Below are 18,741 nucleotides of genomic sequence, written 5' to 3'. Positions count from 1 at the left end.
ACAGGAGGTGGCTTTGAACTGGACAGTTGACACTTTTTTTTTTGATAATTTGAAGGTGACTTTTGCAAAGAGAAATGGGATGAGGAAATGACCAGAATGGATGAAGACGCCACTATTGGCAAGTGTGCTCTCTTTCCTTCCCCACCGAGTGGCAGCCTGTGGGATAAACACTCACAGAGCAAAGCCAGTATCAGTTATTGAGAGAAATGGCGTGTTTGTACATCACCAAGCTTGTGCTGTCAATCAAACCCACAACATGTATTTTTAGCATCAGCTGCCAGTTATTCATCTGTGCTTCGGAATAATCAGAACCAAAGATAGCAAATTCACCTACGTGTGTAGACTTGGAGTCAGGGCATGAGTTCTGCTTCTGTCTGGTCCTGTGGGATGTCTGCAAGGCCTTTGAGCCTTCTGGGCCTCTATCCCCTCATCTGTTACATGGTGAATAAAGAATCCCACTGTTCATGCTTGTAGAGAGACACCCACTTTGCAGCATTGCTCAAGGGGCACAGGAGGACATCTTCCTCCCATTTGCTTGGGCTCCTCGTGTGGGATATGGATAGATTTAATGCTGTGTCAGATCCTGAGTGACATTCTTTCTAAACTTCCGAGAAGAAGCTGGCCTTCTGAGGTGCTTTCTCCAAGGAAGGCTAAAAGGAAGGGTGCTGTAGACTCACTGTGAAGTTCCTGCTCTTTGAACATCTCTACCCTTCCAGACAAGCCCACCTCATTTCTGGTGCCTTCCTAAGTTTTTCCAGGCAGATACCATCTCTCCCCTTCTTGGGGGTCCATGTTTATACTTGAACTCTACCCCAGTCTTTTCATTCTACTTTCTGGTTGCTAAATGTAGACTTCTTATAGTCATTCTGGAAACCTTGACCCTCACCCTCACCTAGATATCAGCCCTGTGAATTGGCCTCACACATATACATATAGACACAAACACCCCCCAACTCACTTCCCAGTGGTCAGTTCCAGCTTCATTTAACATTCCCTTAAGCCCAGCTCTCATCACTGACCTGAGGACACATACACTTGTTGGACTTCACCCTGGATACAAGAGTCTACTCTCCACTTCTCCCCTATCCCAAAAGTATGGTCTGCTATTCTCTGTTGCAAAACCAGCTTGTAAAACCAACCTGTTTGGCAAAGAGACTCAAAGCATTCAGATATTCTAGCCAGGAGCCCCAGTCAATAATTGTGTCTTCTTGGGCCCTTGGGTGACATGGAGAGGGCACTACCAAACTAGTCCAAGCCTGTGCAGATATTATTTGGAGAGTCTCCCTCATCCCCACTAGATATGTGATACAAACATGTTCCTATTACTGTTCCAATGATGTACCAATGTCTTTCCTCAGGTAGTGGCTTTGTCATGGACTTGTGGCAAAAAGTATGCTGTGAGCTAAGATGTCCTATTGGCTTCATTAACTCCTAGTGAGATGTGCTGTGTTATGTGACATCACTGGATCCATCCATCCATTCATCTATTCTCTATTCAAGGTAGTGATAAAGGTAGATTTCTGTAAGCATCAGATGGAGACAAGGTCCCTGCTATGACCATATCCCCAGGCAGAGTGGGAAGAGCCTGGAAACTTGCCACAGCGTCTGAGAAACTCTTTCCACATTCCACAGCTTCTGCTGGAAAAGTGATACCTCCTAGGCAAATAGGAAAAGCAAAGGAAAAAACAGAGTATAGGAGGGCAGAAAGTTCTACACTTACTCTGATCTTCTAGCCTCTGGTCCTTGCAATTACTTAGTAGGTTTCCAGGCAACCATCCCCTGGCTGGCTCTAGGTACTTCGGATTTTCCAATGCTACCTCCTAGGAAAGGTCCTCCCTGATAGTTCTACCCAAACCACATTGTCTTCAGCAGCATCCTCAATCCTGGCTTGAAATCCTCCAGTCACTGGCTTTCTCTGGAGGCCCTGTAACTAATCCCTTTATGAGCTGGTTTCTAAGGGCAAGACAGGGCCTGTGAGCCAGATCTGCCTTTTAGATCTCCCCAGTGTCCCCGGCTCTGCTGCAGCCATCTCTCTGAACTCAGTGCACACACTAGCTTCATTCAGGCAACTTCCCTTCCTTCCCTCCATCCCTCTGACAGGCAGCCTGCCCCATAGCTGTCTAAGCCACAGGCCTTGTCACATGACATTCTTGCCTGCCATTCTTCACTGGAGGCCTTGGAAAAAACTCCTAATGCTTAATTACATTTGCAGACACCTCTGAAATCTATCTCTTGCTTTCTAGTTCCTTCTTTTACTCTGCCCTTCACTCTTCCTTGGACCAGACACATGGGCCCTTGGTTTCTTGGTCTCTTGGGTAGATCCATCTTGCTACTGTCACACTATAGACTTACTAAACTAGTGCACAATGAATTCAGCACAAGAAGAGAAAACATGCTCCCCAGGCAGATTTGTCTCCAGGTCTCTTACTGGGAAGCAAGACAACATACCTCCCTTCTACACCACGCCTCTCTCTCAAGCCCAAACGTTATCCTGGTTGTAGCATTTGATGTCTGAGACTCAACCTGGTCTCTTGAACTGCCTCTAGGGTCCCAGCTCTCCCAGTCAGCCTTAATTAATTGTAAAATTGATTAAGCAGCCCCCTTTGTCAGGCTGGGCTGGTGTTTGTTTGTATTTTCATACTATTACCCTTTTATATTTCTCTGGGCGCCTTCAGCTCTCTACTGACACCTTTTATTGGGGAAATGTTAATTTAAAAATCATCTATAATGCAGGTGTCACAAATCAAAGCTGTTCGGTAATGAGTCGCTCTTATGTCGTATAAAAACAATTAATTAAAGCCCTTTCTGAGAGAGCCTCGCCAGTAGATTTATGTTTCCCAGTGTCTCCCCTCGACTTTGCTTTCCAAGGACCCTTCTTGCTCTCCACTGCCTTCTGGATTTTCCCCCACCTCTGTCCAGGAAACAGAATCTCAGCTTGGTATTGTGGGGAAGCCTCCAGGTGTTGTCCAGTTGAGCCTCCCCACCTGCCACAGCACACAGAGAGGCACTTGGTTATGGTCGCACAACAATGGAGTGACAGTGCCAGCCCCTGAGACGCTCAGGACCTGTTTTTCTTGTCCCTGTCATCATCACTGCTCTCTTTCCTGACAAGGTTCAGTGGCGATGGACACTGGGGCACTTTCTCAATGGTCCGATGAATAGTCTCCTTCCTCCTCCTTGTTAATCAGTTCAGCCCTTGGCTTCCTCCAGCCTTTGTAATGTGGGGCTCACACTTTCTTCCTGATTTGGGCCCAGTTTCTCTCTCCACACAATAGGTACACTGGTTTAGGGCATGGAGAGTTAGTCCCCGGTAGATCTGTCGGGAACTGAAGGACAGGAGTGTGCCGGGGCTGCAAGGAATAGATTCTGCCGCACAGAGGGGAAGGCAGGCCTGATGGAGTCATTTGCAGGACCTCAAAGTTCACTTGATGAGGTTGCAAGGCTTCCAAGAGTATTTGGTCAGCTCAACCCTCAGAACCTCTCCTCATCCCACCCCTGCTCTGCTTAGGAAACAGCCTGAGGGCTCTGTTCCAGGGTGTAGTTCAATTAAGCTTGTGATATCCCCCTGAAGCAAAATGGGAAAGAAAGGGCCTGGGAATCAGAGAGACTCCGGGAGGGCATCACCCCCATCTCTGTCTTTTCCTACCTCTGGCAGTGTTCACAGCCCCTGAGACACACTGAGTTTCCAGGTCTGCTTCTCTTGGTTCTGAGCCCCGTTAATGCCACTTCCCTGCCTCCCCTGGGACCTGGACTGGTGATGAGCCAGGGTTTGTTTTTGTGATCTTCCAGCCTCTGCTCCATCAGTCCTTGTGCTAAATTTATGCTTAAAATACACAGGGTAGATCATGAGTCCTGATTGGAACCTGACTGATAGAGTCCCTCATGTTATTATCAGTGCTACTGTTTGGTCCAGTGGAGAGCAAATACTTGTCTGTAAGTGGGTTTCATGGAAGATGGGGAACATGTGTTGGTTCATGGTTGCTCACAGGACAAGCTGCATTTCAAGGTCATAGGTATTCTTGTCCAGGATTGATCTGGGAAATCAGACAACATGACCTCTGTACTGTAGAAGCTTCTAGTCTTAGGAGTGGGTGTATTCTTCAGGGTGTCTGAACGCTGGCCTCTGCCTCTCCTGAGAGGCTGCCTTCATTCTTGGCATGGCTGGAGGTTCTTCAGTCCCTACCCTCTCTGGCAGGCAGCTCCTGCTGCCTATTATTGACAGCTCAGACAGACTCTTAGCAGACAAGGATTTGTCCCTTCTACTGGCCCTCTCCTTCTTTTTCCAAGCCCAGGCCACAGGCAGTGGGGGTGGGTGGTGGGGGTGTGTCTATCATATGAGCTGTGGTGGGGGAGGTTGCCTGTAAGAGTGAACTCAGGCTTGGAACCCAGAATGTCACCCTCCAGTAGGAACACGCCTCCTTTCCCTCTAACACTGTGTAATTTGGAGATGTTTGACTCTAAATAAGAGAAGCCAAGCTGTGTGGCCAGGGCCGGTAGCCCTCCGGGCGGATCCCCTCCTGCCCCAGCCCACGTGGCTCAGTGTGGCCTCCCTTCTGCTCATCTCCCCCTCCCCTGAGTAGGGCTGTGAAGTGTCTAATCCAGGCTTTTATCTGGCATCCACAATTAGAATGTCAAGATTGAATAATCTGCCTTTATCTCCCGGATGACAGCCATGTAGAAACTTCAAAAGAAACAGTTTTGCTGGCATCTAACGGCTTTTGTTAATTACTATATCCCAAAGAAAATGAAATAAAGGAGGAAGAAAAATGATATTTCTCTGTGACAACTTTGTAAAAATATCAGTGACGAAGCGGCGCTAGTTTAAGGGCTTTAACTATTCATGCGGCTGAAAGCTGGCTCGGGCTCAGGAGACTGAGAATGTATGTGCCCACATGTGCACATGCATGCATTTGCAAATACGAACATGCACACACACCTCCCTCCATCCCTCTCTCTCTCTCTCTCTCTCTCTATCTCTCTATCTCTATCTCTCCCTCCCTCCCTCTCTCTCCCCCTCTGTCCCTTTCTCCCCCTTCTCTCCTCTCTCTCACAAACCCCTCACAGACTGCAGTCACAGACACTCGCACAAGCCACTCACACAGACACACACTCTTCCTTCCTTCTCTGCACCCTTAGGAACTCCTCCCAGGCCTCTTTTTGGTGCTGGCTGTATGCTAGGGACATAGACACACAGTGAACTCCTCCCAAGGGCATCAGGGAAGAAACACAGTTGGACAGTAGTCTGCTTTCCATTATCAACTGTGACATGGCAGTGATGTGCATGGCGTGTGCCCGTGGGTAGCACAGGTGGGGAAGGGAGTGAGACAGAATAGAGGAGGCAGTGAGGAGTCTTGGGGTTTGACTTGTCGGGTTAGAATGCTGTGCTATATCACACAGCAACTGTGCAATGTTGAGTGAATTGCTCCCTCTCTGTGCCGCACATTCCTAAGCATACCTCTGGTGCCGCTGTTACGCACGGGCAACTCTCCTGGTGGTGTTGGCCTGATGACACTCACTGGAAGGCTTCATGGAGGCCCTTGATTTGGGGGGCCTTAATGGGTAAAGGAGAAGGAACATAGGTGGCAGGGAGACAGAATGTTGCTTGTAAAAGCTTAGAGGCATGGGGGTGGGGCGGCGTGTTCCCAAGAGTGGCAGCTCTTGCGTGATAGGTCAGAAGTGGGAGAGGATTAGTGTGACCCACCTTGAAGGTGAGAGATAACTCGCTTTTATTCTGGAGCAACACAGGGGGTCCCCTTAGAAGTTAGGGTGCTGCAGGCCGGGTGTGTCCAGCTCTGCCTCACCTGGAGGAGGAGAGTGAGGAGCGGGTGTGGGGGTTGGAGATGACTCACAGGTAAGGGAGAGTGTGCCAGGTGGTATAGGGTTTGGGTTTGGGTCAGGGAGTTGAAGCTGGTTGGTCTTGCCTATCCTAAGGGTGGAACCCAATGTGGGAAGTCTGGGGTAGGGACTAAAATGCCTGGTTGATATGAGGAAGAGTCCCTGGGAGCAGGGACTAGAATTTCACTATTTATCACCATCCCCAGAGCAGGCATCTTCAGCCATGCCGCTCAGAGCCTCCTAGGACCCTCCACACAGAAGCTGGAAACCACAAATTGCTCTGAACCACACCAGAGCCCTGGCACGGTGCCCCCTGTGGTCGTGGAGGGAATGGTCAGCGCAGCCACAGGCTGGTGGGGTCTCATAGCTTACCCCTCCCTTGTGTCCTTTGAAAGGAAGCTCACTGATGGGCTGCTATTGTGATCTAAGGCACCCTCGGCATATTGGTGACAAGTAGGGCTTCTGTCGCAGGCAGAGCCGAACAGAGGTAGCTGCTTGCAGAGGTCGAGACAAGGGAGCCCAGTTTCAGACAGCATCTTACAGGGACTCACACTGTGCTGAAAGGGTGTGGACCCAAGCACCCCAACCCTGTCTGAACCTCTCTGGGCACCTGAAATGTCAACAAGCCTCTCTCCAGGGTGCTGATTCCAGGATTTCGGTGCCCAGGAAGTATTGTGTCCCCAGGGCTGCCACCAGCATCTTTCCCCTGCCCTGGTTGAACCTCCTTACCCTAGGGAGCCTGAGCAAGGTGTCAGGGAGGGAGCAGGGGCTGCTTGTCTCCCTCCTCAATTAACCCTGTTGAGCCTGAGGGGAGCAGGGGAGCTGCGGCTCAGGTCTGATCTCAACCAGGTCTGGAGCCTCCCTGGCTCCCCCTCCCTCCCTGTAGTCATTAGTCTCCAGGCTGCAGGTGGAGTGACAGGCCTGCTTGCAGCTCTTGAAAGGGCCTTTGTTTTATCGCCCTCGGTTCAGATGCTTCAGAGCACTAGCAGGCCATATTTTAATCTCAGGTCTTTGCAAACAAAATCGTTAAAAGCAGATGGCTGTGAAGACCGCCATGAATATTAATAGATATTGAAAAAAAAGGACCCTTAATCTTTCCATAAATCTTCCCTCGGAGGTGGGGGACAGCTCAGAGACGAGGGCGGCAGGGTAGACACAGGTACCAGCCCTTCCCATCCAGGCAATAGCATAGGGGTAGGTGGTATCAGCCCACTGTTGAGCAATAGAGATGGGGTTAGAGCAGCAGGCCTGGGGGTACCATTACCTTTCCTTCCTCTACCTCATGAACCCAGGGACAGGTCTTTGCTTGTCACCCTGTCCTGCTGAGGTCAGTTGTAGCTGGACCGCGCTCTTCAGCTGAAGTGACACCATTCTATACATGCTGGACCCTGTCTCAACCTTGGTGGGTGGGACGGTCACGCCCATTTCACATATTGGGAAACAGGCCCAGAACATGGACAGGGCTAGCTCAAGACTACTTACTTCCTAAGTGGGAATAGGAGGAGTTTGAATTCAGATCTGCTTGGCCCTCTGTGCTGAATCATGGAGCCAGGTCATTCATCACCTGTTTACATGCCCTTGAGTCAAACATTTTACCATGCATAATTCATTCCTTTGGATTATACATTCAACAGTGGAAATATCTCTGGGAGAAGTGACCTGTTGAGTCATTCAGTTGTACCCAGTGCCCCCTGTGCTGAAGGCTTAGCTCAGCTGTTTCCTAGCTCTGGAAATTCCAGTTAGCATTCAGTTCTATGGAGTCTGTTTCTGTTCAGGAGAATCTGATGAAACAATCCTTGGAGGTAGACAAGATTGGGGAGGGGGTGAAGATCCAGAGAACCCAAAGACGGAGAATAATAGGAGGCCATGTGTCATTGTGCCCCCACCGAGGGACACTGTTCACATTGTTACATAAACTTGCTTACTCCAGACCTGCCCATATGGAGACAGGAGGGAATGGACAGCCAGGGGAGACAGAGAAGAGATCTGAGTCAGGGGGAGACATGAAGGTCTGGACAGGGTGGCAGCAGGCAATATGGCTGCTCACAGGACCAATGACATTGACCCCAACCAGTGGCCTGCTTGGCTCTGTGTCTCAACTCTCATTTAATCAGTCTTTCTCCCTCTCCACTTTCCCTTTCACCCTCCCACTCTCCCTCCTGTCTCTCAGCCAGTTGCAGTGAACATAAGCAGCACGGTTCCTGGTCAACAAGCAACAAGCAAACCCTGAGACAGCCGCACACAGAAGCATGGGGAGGGGGCGGGTGAGTAGGTACAGCTGAGGGCTAGTCTAAGGAACCCTTTTAAATTTTAATATTTATTTATGGGGGTGCACATGTAGAGGTCAAGAGACAACTTCATGGAGTCAGTTCTCTCCAGCCACATTTGTGTGGGTCACCAGGATTGCATGACAAGTGACTTTACCCTCTCAGGTCATCTCAGGGACCCAAAGTCATCAAAGGAAACCCATTTTAAGTTGAAGGGTGGGGAGTGCTTCCTTTTTCTCCTAAACCAGTTTAAGCAAAGCTTAAGTTGTCATGACATCCTTAAGACAATAGGGTCTGGCCCTTATGTGAAGCAGGTGAGGATCAAAGAGATTGGGGCAGTCAGAAAGCAATCTGAGGGAGGGATCTTCACAGGTACCCTGTTCTCACTAGTAGTGGCCTGTCCCCCTCTCTGACTCCTCCCCAAACAAAGCCACCTCCTCTCCCCTTCCCTTGCACACACTTGCCTTCATTATAGACTTTCTGGCTGGGCCTCTGCTCCCAAGGGAAGGTTGAAGCAATCCTTAGGGATGGAAAAAGGGGGTGGGGTGGGACAGCTAGGGCGGGGTGTGAGGGTGGCATCTCCTTGCAATTCTCTGCCTGCAAGTTTTGTGTACAGGCTTTTCGCAGAGGCTGGTTTTGAGGGAAAACTAAGAAACTGAAGAACCTGGTCACTCAAGCCTCTTTATATCATTGCTATTTGAAATGCAGCAAATTCCTAGATCCTGGCTACAAAGAGGCAGGGGCTTGGCACATTTCAACAAATATACCTTATTCTACTGTATAATTTAAGGTATTTTATTCAGGTGCCATTCAAACATGTGCAAAACGCTTGCATATGCCATAGCTATTAATGAAATCATTACGTACAAACAGCTACGCTTTATCAAGTCATTCATTAAAGGTAAATTAATGAGGGGGACAGCATTAAAATATTTTGCAATCATTACCAGGTCCAGCCTAACCTACTTTTATAAATATTCATCAACAAAAACGTGCCTCAAGAACTCACCCAGTAAATTAAATTCTCGTCTTGAAGTGTTTTGCTTCTATTAATGGCATCGGCCGTGGTAGTTTCTTTGATTTGTTTTCCGGAACTTTGGGATATATTGTACAGAAATAATGACAAACTGAGTAATCGCTGATAATTAGGCCAAACCTATTATTCCCGTGGTATTTACATTTTGATTACTATCCCCCACCCCCAACCCCAGAGGCAACTTCTCAAATCCATTCTAATGCAAGACAAAATAGTAAGGGAGACTTCCAGAGCTGGAAGAAAACTAAGAAATTCACCTGCTGTTTGAATCTCTGGCAGCCACTCTGCTAAACATACTTCTGAGTACAGGGAACTCACTCCCACTCCAAATGGTCTGTCCCATTCTTAGGCCCCTGTGGTGTTTGTCCTCATCTCTGCTTTGCTCTCCACAAGCTCTGAGCCACGAGCACTGGAGTGGAGGTAAAAAAAAATACTTCACAGCATAGAAAAGCATCTTGTGGATATTGCCATACTCTTGTCTTCCCCGAAGCCTTCCATCTTTAAGTTGAGTATTTCCAGGGCACTACAAACCCCCTCAAATGATGTGAACTCTGGGACTCTCCACTTTCTCTTTCCTGTATTTGTACTGTGGTCCTGGGCGACCTTGGCTCTCCCTACACTTTCACCTCTGTTTCCACTGCCCTCAGTTTCCTTTTGCACCTTAACCCATATAATCTCAAGCTTCGGGTCATGTCGGTATATAAACTATCGTATGAACTCTGAACCCTTATGAAAACTTCATCTGCAGTGTTCTCCTTTCCTTTCCTTTCCTTTCCTTTCCTTTCCTTTCCTTTCCTTTCCTTTCCTTTCCTTTCCTTTCCTCCTTCCCTCCCTCCCCTTCTCTCTCCGTCTCTGTCTCTCTCTCCTGTCTGTCTGTCTGTCTGTCTCTTTTTCTTTCTCTGTCTGATGAACTCCTGCAGATCCTACAGAACCCCTGTAGAGTGGCTGTCACTGTGTGAATCCTTCTTGGTTGAATTCCAACCTCTGTTCTGGAAAGAACTGAACAAGGCTTCCTCTTGAACTACTCTACTCTTTGTAAGAGCGTGGTGCCTTCTAACATGGCGAAACTGGAGGGCCAGGAGGTGTCCTAGCGTGCTTTCTGTCTCTGTGATAAGCAAATCAGGGCATTGTTTAGCTGACAGTTCATCATCACAGGAGGCTAGGACAGGGTCTTGGAACAGAAACCATGGAGGAACATTGCTTATTGACTTCTTCCGTGGCTCACTGCCTTTCTTAAACAACCTAGAATAATTCTGCCCATAGAGGCCTGAGCTCTTCTACACCAACCACTAGCAAAGACTATACAACCCCCCCCACGCTAATCCCAGGTATGTCTAAGTTTGTATCAAGTTAGCAAAACTATGACAAGAGGGCTTCACAAAACTTGGAGGTTCCCCAGGGTTGCCAAGTTTGACAGTTTTCTGGCTACCATCCTACAAATCTGAGGATTCCAAGTCCAGCCTATGGCCCCCTTCCTTGGTCATCAAAAACCACAACGCTGGAATGAGTCCTTCCAGAGGAGATTTTGATATATCATTCCCTAAAAGAGAGTAAACTTCCAGCTTCAGAACAGGAACAAAGAGAAGCGAGCTATAGCCAACAATTTCCTCTCATCACTGGGCCTATGAATTCACAACCATTTTTAAAAGAAAGTTGTTTTTATCGCCAGGTATTTCTGGGGCCAAAAGCATTTACTTTGTGACACTCAAGCAACTGAGAACCATCAACTGGGACCTTGATTTGTCATTAAAACATTTAGAAATGCGGATTGGCAATGAGGAATTGGCTTACATCATCACTGACATATGCTTCTGTTATAGGTATGCTTGTGTATGTATGGATGCATGTATGTGGACTCCAGAGGTCAACCTCAGGTGTGGTTCCTGAGGAACTGCCCACCTTGTTTTAGAGGCAGTCCCTAGAACCTGCTGACTCAGCTAGGCTGGCTGACCAGCAAGCCCTAGGGGCCCTCCTCCCTACTCCCCACCCCAAGCCTGTAATTACAGCATATATCACCACGCCTGACTTTTTATATGGAATTTGGAGTTCAAACTCAGGTTTTTTTTTTTCACATGCATGTTCCAAATACTTTACTTACAGGGCCATGTCTGCATTCTAACTGACGGACATATTTTAAAACCACTATTAAGAGAGTGGAAGACTAGTGACGGGGGTGGGGTGGCTCTCTTGGTACCTGAGAGGTCTCGCTAGTGAGCAGGTACACAGCAAATTTTCTCCATGCCTATGCTCTGAATATCACACAGAATTTAAGAGCCTAGACTTGGGAGGGGACTGGTTGGGTCTGCTTGAGTGCCTCCAGATCCCTGTTGTGCCTAATCCTCCTGTCTGTTAACCGGCTTACCTCAGCACCCACACCATTAGATGATGATATCTCAGAGACGTGTATCCTCGCTGTTGGGGAGGCCTGGCCCCGTCTTCCTCTGCCCTCTAGAATCAGACTTTTTTTTTTTTTTTTTGGTTTTTACGAGACAGGGTTTTGGAGGCTATCGGTCCAGCCTGGCCTCGAACTCACAGGGATCCGCCTGCCTCTGCCTCCCAAGTGCCGGGATTAAAGGCATGCGCCACCACCGCCCGGCTAGAATCAGACTTCTAATGAACACACAGCCTGTCTGTGGTGCCATTTCCTGCATAGCCTGCTGCTCCACTAGCTTGTCTACTGTGCCCCACGGAGGCTCCTGGGGGTGAAGGTGAGGAGGAGGAGAGTGATGTCTGTTTAGGAGGATGCTGTACACAAGTCTAGACCTACCTGTGTTTACAAGGTCAACGTGGAACCGCAGAACACCAGACACATCAGCAGCCACCACCCAGGAATGAACTCAGCTCCCGTGACAGGTCTAGGTGGGTACTCGCATGTAACTGTCAACTCATCACATGTGACTTCACTAGTCTGGATCTCAGTTTGATCACCTGTGAATGAGAGTATGACAAGCTGAGCCTGGGAGCTTCGTCAAGTCCAAAATTGGTTTAGATGAAAGGAAATCCAAAAGGATTCTAGAAACTTCTCCTGGGCCAGGAGTCATGGGCTATCACTTTCTCAGGACCTCACAGGATGGAGTCTGGATGTGTCTGTTTGTGTCAGTCAACTCTGACTGACACGTTGAGCTCTTGTTAGGGGCTAAACCCTAGGTGAGCATATGGGCCATTGTTTCTAAACCTGACTATGATTCCAGGAGAGTCTGGGTGGGAGGGACTCCTAGGATCCATTTTGCAGTTGGGAAATCTAGCAGAAAGATCCCCTCAAGATTACAATTGGGTGGCTCTACAGCCGGCGTTTGGACTCGGGCAGCTTGCAGGAAGATTTGGAACAGGAGCTTGTTTGTGTTGCTGTTGTTTTTTGGTGGGCTGACATAGCCTGGTCTGAAACTTGCTTTGCAGCCGAAACTGGCCTTGAGCTTCCAGTAAGTCTCCTATCTTAGCCTCCCCTGTTCTAGGATTATAAGTATGAGCCACTCCACCTCACCCAAACATGTTTTTAATTGGCGTGATATTTTCCGCCCCTCTTCTAGGCTCAGTAACCCTTATCTAAACTACTTAGGACCAGAAATGCTTTGGAATTCAGATCCCGCCCCCCCCAACCCTCACCCCTGCCAGGTTCTGGAATATTTGCATACAAGTAATGAGACATCTTGGGGATTGTAATCAAATGTAAACACAAAAGTCACTGCTTTGCATAGCCTTTATACATAGCATTGGGGCAGTTTCCTGGGTCTGTTAGTCTGCCTGTGCTTGTACTGGAGCCCTGTGGAGAGGTCAGGTGTGGAACTTTCCACTTGGCATCATAAGGGTGCTCCAAAGGCTTTGGTTATGAGCCGTTTTGGATTTCAGATTTTAGGATACGGGATCTCAGCTGGTAGCCCCATTTACTCCACAGAGCTATCAAATCCACACAACCTTGTCTCCAGCCTTGTTCTTGCAGCCTCCTCATTGCCCTCCTTACCTCCACTCCTGGTTTGCAAGTGACTTCCACACAGCAGTCAGGTGTCATTAGATCACCCCAGAAAACAGAACCTAGGGCTTCTCACGGCTCCTGGGGTTCAATCAGGTCTTCTGAATGCCATCTGCAAAACCGGAAGATCATACCATCCCTTAACCCGCCATCCTCACTCACTAGGGACTGTAAATCAATGCTGTGGCTCATGACCTGTATTTTCTTAAATCAAAGAAAAAGAACAGGTTAAAATCTCTCTCTCTCTCTCTCTCTCTCTCTCTCTCTCTCTCTCTCTCTCTCTCGTGTGTGTGTGTGTGTGTGTGTGTGTGTGTGTGTGGTCACATTTAACGTAGGAAGGAAGGATGATTTCATCTCATGAATCTTTTAAATTAGTTACATGTAGGTTAAAAAAAAGTCTGTGTATTTCATGGGAAACAGCAACACCCCTCTTACTGTAGGGTATCTTTGACGATGTAGGAGTTCAGAGTTTAGGAGTTCATTGTCTGACCTTGTCTGGTCTGTACCCTGGACTTTCAGTCTCTATCTTTACTGGTCAGCCTGCAGCAGCCTTCTGTGAGAGACAATGGTTTTCCTCTGGGAAGTGCATTCACTTTCTCTTTCCTGCAGGAAGCCCTTCCTCCCCTCCTCCTCCTACCCCCAGAACCAGAGCATAGCACACGTAGTTCCTAAGTGGTTCTAGACCATATGCTCCACAGAGAGTATCGCCCAGGGAAGGGCATCAATTTAAAGTCCCATGACTGTCAGGACAGGTTCATGTCTGCTTACTAGCATTCCTTTTATCTGCATACCACCGTGCCTAAAACACACTAGACATTGAACAAACTCATGAAGAATATGGATCCTGAAGGGTTGAACATTGTAATCTTTATTGGTATGAAAACTGAGGCTCAAATGGGCCCCCTAGTGTCTTCACTGGCGCTTCAGGCAGGTGACTCATGGAGGGTCTGGCTGTGTTTGCCCTTCTCAGTTTCTTGGTCCAATCCCTCTAAGGTGTATCTGGGCCACATGCTCCTGGAGTGCATCTCCCCCCCACCCCCATCCTCTCTGTCTGGATTAGCTGAGCATGATGCACAGGGGTGGCTGGGGAAGACACAACTCAGACGGTGACAGCGACAATATTAGGAGTGAAAAAGATCAATTAAACCCATCGAGCTGATTTGTGAGGCTGATTAAATTAGGAGCCTCCCTGGGGGCAGATTCCCTCTCAGGTTGACAGGCCAGCTGCTGGCTGCCGGGCTGGGGGGGTGCTCACCAACGCCCCGAGAGCAGTGGGGCCACTTTGCCATGCTTGATGCATGGAGAGGGGATGAAGAGAAACCACATTTAGACAGCTTGGGGAGCTTCGGACTTGGATCTCCTCTTGAGCCTCCCATGGAGGACCTGGGGGAGGAATGAGCACAGGAGATTCTGGCTTAGAATCTACACCGGCCTTCTGAAAGGAATAGCAGTCTCTCTACGGCCCTGGTCCTCTAGCTTGGAGGTTCAGTTAAGTGGTCATGTGTGAATGTGAACCCAGGACTTTTGGCTTCTGTATTTTGTCCCCACTTTAGGCTTCAGCATCCTGCTTGGTTTTATTTCTCCATTTTTTTCCAGGCTCAAGGCTCTGGTTCCTTGCCTCCTGCCACCACTGACTGGATATAATCAGATTATCTCTTTTAGTAACCTGACCCTTTTGCCTGGCCTCAGGACTCCCTTTCAGGGAATGTCCCCAGGGCAGCTTGGCAAGAATATCCTCCCATTTCAGAATGCTCCCCCCTTCTTGGCCCCTGGATGGGGGCTGGGAAGTAGATTTGGACAAAGCTCCTGTGTGTGTGTGTGTGTGTGTGTGTGTGTGTGTGTGTGTGTGTGTGTATAGGGACAATGGATGGGGGAGGTTACAACAATAAGGTCAAAGGATTCTTGAGAGCATGAGGACAGGGAAGGGTGTGTTGTGGGTGCAGGCTGAAGAAATTGACCATAGTCAAGCCCTACCTTTAGTGACAGAAGAAGATGTGATACCCTTAAACCCCAGGTAACCATGGTGTGCTGCATTTCTGGATGGGAATGGGATCCAATGGTAGTTCCCTATAGCCTCAGATGCCCAGGTAAGATCACTCTAGGCACAGAGTGATGGAGGGCTTCCAAGCAGAGGCAGGTCTGTGGTTCAGAGACAAAGACCAACACCCAGGAGAAGAAACTAGTACTTCAAGGAGGCTGAGGGTCCCATTAGCCTGCGGCCAGAGATGACGCTAGTGGAAAAGCATCTGACTCTCCCCAGAGCATGGTTTCTTCTCCTCGGCCATCCCTCTTTCTCAGCCTAGGTCTATGCTAGAGCATAATCAACTGAAAAATAGGCACGCAAGCCAAAAGGTGTTCACGTGCATCCAGAAGTTGTAGAAGCAGGATTTGCACCCAGGTCTGTGGGGACTTGGGAGGCTCAGTTATTTCCTGGGCTCCCATCCCAAACCTTAAGATCACTGACAGTTAGTGATATATGCAGGAAACAACAGACCTATGGAAACCCACAGGTCTCAGGAGGCAGGACGGGCTGAGGGTAAGCGTTCAGGCTGGAAGTCAGACAATGTTCATTCTCCTGGAAATGGGATTCACTTGGCCAACTTAACCTGACTCTTTGTGGTTTACTTTCTTCCTCTATAAAATGGGTGTAAGGGGAGTACCTCTCTCCTGGGGGCTATTATGAGGACTAAATAAATACACACATATAAATAGCTTACAGTGACACCTGCTGCTCAGAGTGTTAGACATTGTGGCTTGTAAGAGAGTCCAGATGTAGGGGCTCAGGAACCTGGATGTTAAGTGGCCATGTCTTAAGAGAGAGGGCCACAGAAATGCCAAGAATCTGAATGTCACTCATCCACGTTTGTGAGTCTGCTCACAAGTTGGCAAGGACCCTCTACATTCTGCAGAAAGGTGCCTCACACTGAGGGTCACTCATGCCCAGTTCTGCTTGGAAGAGTTCCTCAGACTCCTTTGAGTACACCCAGAAGCTGAATCAGGTTCTGGCTGCAAATCTGCTCAGCTGTTCTGTGTGATGAGCACCAGGGTCCCACCCTGAAGCTAAGCTCCTAAGTGCTGGTCCAGAGTCTCTTGGTGGCTCTGAAACAGGTGCTATCTTTTGCAGGCAGCCATAGGCCTGGCAGCAGGGTATTTTAGTCCTCTCATTTGCAATCGCTAATGAGAATCAGGGCTGTTCTCTATCCCAAGCCTCGATCTGATTTTTAATCTGTTTCTAGAAGCTGGGGATGATCTTCCTGCCACCCTGGTGAAATATTAGCCATTATTTCTCTGTTACTTCCCATTGGAAGGCAGTCCCTGACACTGGGCTCCCAGAGCTACGGAAGCTGGAAGCTTTGAGAGTGCGCTTTTGATCTGTGTGAACCTTGCTGTGAGACACATTTCTCTGCCATCCCTGCTCTAAGTGGAGGGCTACACTGGGTGGCAAATGGCTTCCTCTCTTTCCACACCTGGCCTGCAGCCCAGCTGGGCTTTTCCCACACAGGGAAGTGAGGCAAAGCACCTCCTCCGTGGTCTAAGAGCCCTGTCCTGCAGCCTGGATCACAGGCCTGAGGATACAATTTTCCCATGCCCTAAGCCCATCAGTGAACGAAAAGCCTTCACAATCCAGAGTCCCTGATGGCTCCTCTCCCCTTAGCCCCCTTCTCAGCCTAGGCTAAGCTTGTCACCCATCTGGATTGGTCCATGAACATCTTAACTGGCCTTAGAATTCCACTTTAACATCATCATGTGTCCCTTCCTTGTCTGTGGGTTCAAATCCAGGGTCAACGGATTGTGGATCAAACATGCTTGGGAAAGAACGTCAAATCTACTCTGAACATTGACTGTCCTTTGTTGTCCCTGTTCCCAGAACAATACAATGTAATAGCTCTCCCCACAGCACTGAGCACTGGGCCAGCTGACTTTGCATACCAGGGAGGGTGTGCTCAGGCTGTATGCAGATATTGCATCACTTCACACAGTTGCTCAAACCCTGCAGAGGAGGAACAAAGGAAAACAGTGCCACTTTGCAGTTTCCGAGGTAGTGGGAATTCAATCTAGGGATTCCCATGTGTTAGGTGAATGCTCTACCATCGAGCTATATTCCTAGGTACTTTTAAGGAAAATTGGTTTTTGGGCAGGGTCTCATGTAGCCTAGGGTGGTCTCAAACTTACTATATAAGAGAGGATGAACTTGTAACTTTTGAGCCTCCTGCCTCTACTTCCTGAGTGCTGGGATTACCCGAATGCCACCATACCAGGTTTTATGTGGTACTGAAAATCGAACCTCCTGGATTCTTGCTGTAGGGCTTCTGGTACGCTGGGTAAGCACTCAACCCAGTGACAGCTCCAGCCTAGTATGTTCTTTTTGAAATTTAAAATACAGAGCTGCTGAGGTGGCTTAGTAGTCATAGATGCCTGTCATCAAGGCTGATAGCCTGAATTTGGTCCCTAAAACCCATGGGATGCAGGGAGATAGTGGCTTCAGCAAGTCCTCTGACCTCCATACACATGGAGTGCGACCCACTCAACTGTTCTTCTCATAACCCTTACCTCTCACAAGAGCTACTGTTCCTCAGAACTCTTCCCTAATCGCCTGTCTCTCCCTCATCCCCAGCTAGATGAGGTAATTTGGATGCTCAGTCCTCTTCAGACTTCTCCACGGCATCATGTACACTTGTAATCACTGGCTCATTTTTTGGAGATGCTTTGTTCTCTAACCTGCAGTGCAACGAGGGCAGCCTTTGCTTTTCCTCCTAAGTGCTTAGCATATGTGGGGGTGCTCCGTGCATTCCTGGATGATGACTGTAGGGACCAAAAGGGAATGGAGGCACACAAGGAAGGACCCCTTGAGGAGCCACTCCTGCGTGATAGCCTCACAACAACCTCATGAATAGGAATAACACATCTGCAAGTCACTACAAAGACAGGAGGACTCAGAGAGGATAAGTAACCTGTCCAATGTCACACAACTGGATATCAGAGCTTGAAGCATCCTGGTGGGAACTCACACCAGGTAGAGACTCTTCAACAACTGTCCCTAGCTTCAGCCTCACTGTCATGTAGTCTCCTTGTTGCAATTGATGACTGGAAGGTTGTAGGTGTCTGCGTTTTCTCTTTCTCTGGTGTTCCCTTGGGGTTCATGTCTGGACTCTGGTACTGACTAGTTTTTATGTCAACTTGATACAAGCTGGGGTCATCTTGGAAGAAGGAGTCTTAATTGAGAAAATGCCTCTATACTATAGAGTCTATAGAATCAGCCCATAGACAAGATAGCAGGACATTTCCATGATTGACAATTGATGTGGGAGGGTCCAGATCCCGTGGGAGGTACTACTCCCTGGCAGGTGGTCCTGGGTTTGTATAAGAAAGCAGGCTGAGCAAAGCATGGTGAGCAAGCATTCACCCATAGCCTCTGCTCCAGTTACTGCCTCCAGATTCCTGCCTTGAGTTCTTGTCTCAACTTCCCTCAGTGATAGGGTGTGATCTGGGAGTTGTGAAATGAAACAAACCCTTTCCTCCTCAACTTGCTTTTTATCATGGTGTTTTACCATAGCAATAGAAACTCTAGCTAATGCAACTCTTCTCATGCTGCTGGAATGGAATGGATCCTGTGACCAGTGTGCTTGATATGGGTT

The 18,741-nt window shown here is 48.5% G+C and overlaps 1 long non-coding RNA gene across 2 annotated transcripts in view; it reads right to left on the bottom strand.

The window, feature by feature from the left end:
- The window catches only part of LOC121140978, a 32,435-nt gene extending 19,116 nt beyond the window's left edge, over positions 1–13,319 (bottom strand). For both annotated transcript variants that reach the window (XR_005877950.1, XR_005877951.1), the window contains exons 1-2: positions 13,097–13,319; positions 11,906–12,066 (exon numbers count right to left, since the gene is read on the bottom strand). This is a non-coding gene — a long non-coding RNA (uncharacterized LOC121140978). The remainder of the gene's footprint in view (positions 1–11,905; positions 12,067–13,096) is intronic.
- Positions 13,320–18,741: the final 5,422 nt, after the last annotated feature.

The sequence above is a fragment of the Mesocricetus auratus genome, unplaced genomic scaffold (genome assembly GCF_017639785.1).
Source record: "Mesocricetus auratus isolate SY011 unplaced genomic scaffold, BCM_Maur_2.0 Super-Scaffold_100006, whole genome shotgun sequence".
NCBI lineage: Eukaryota > Metazoa > Chordata > Mammalia > Rodentia > Cricetidae > Mesocricetus > Mesocricetus auratus.
Note: the sequence above shows the minus strand (reverse complement) of the source record. Positions and strands in the feature narration are given on the sequence as shown.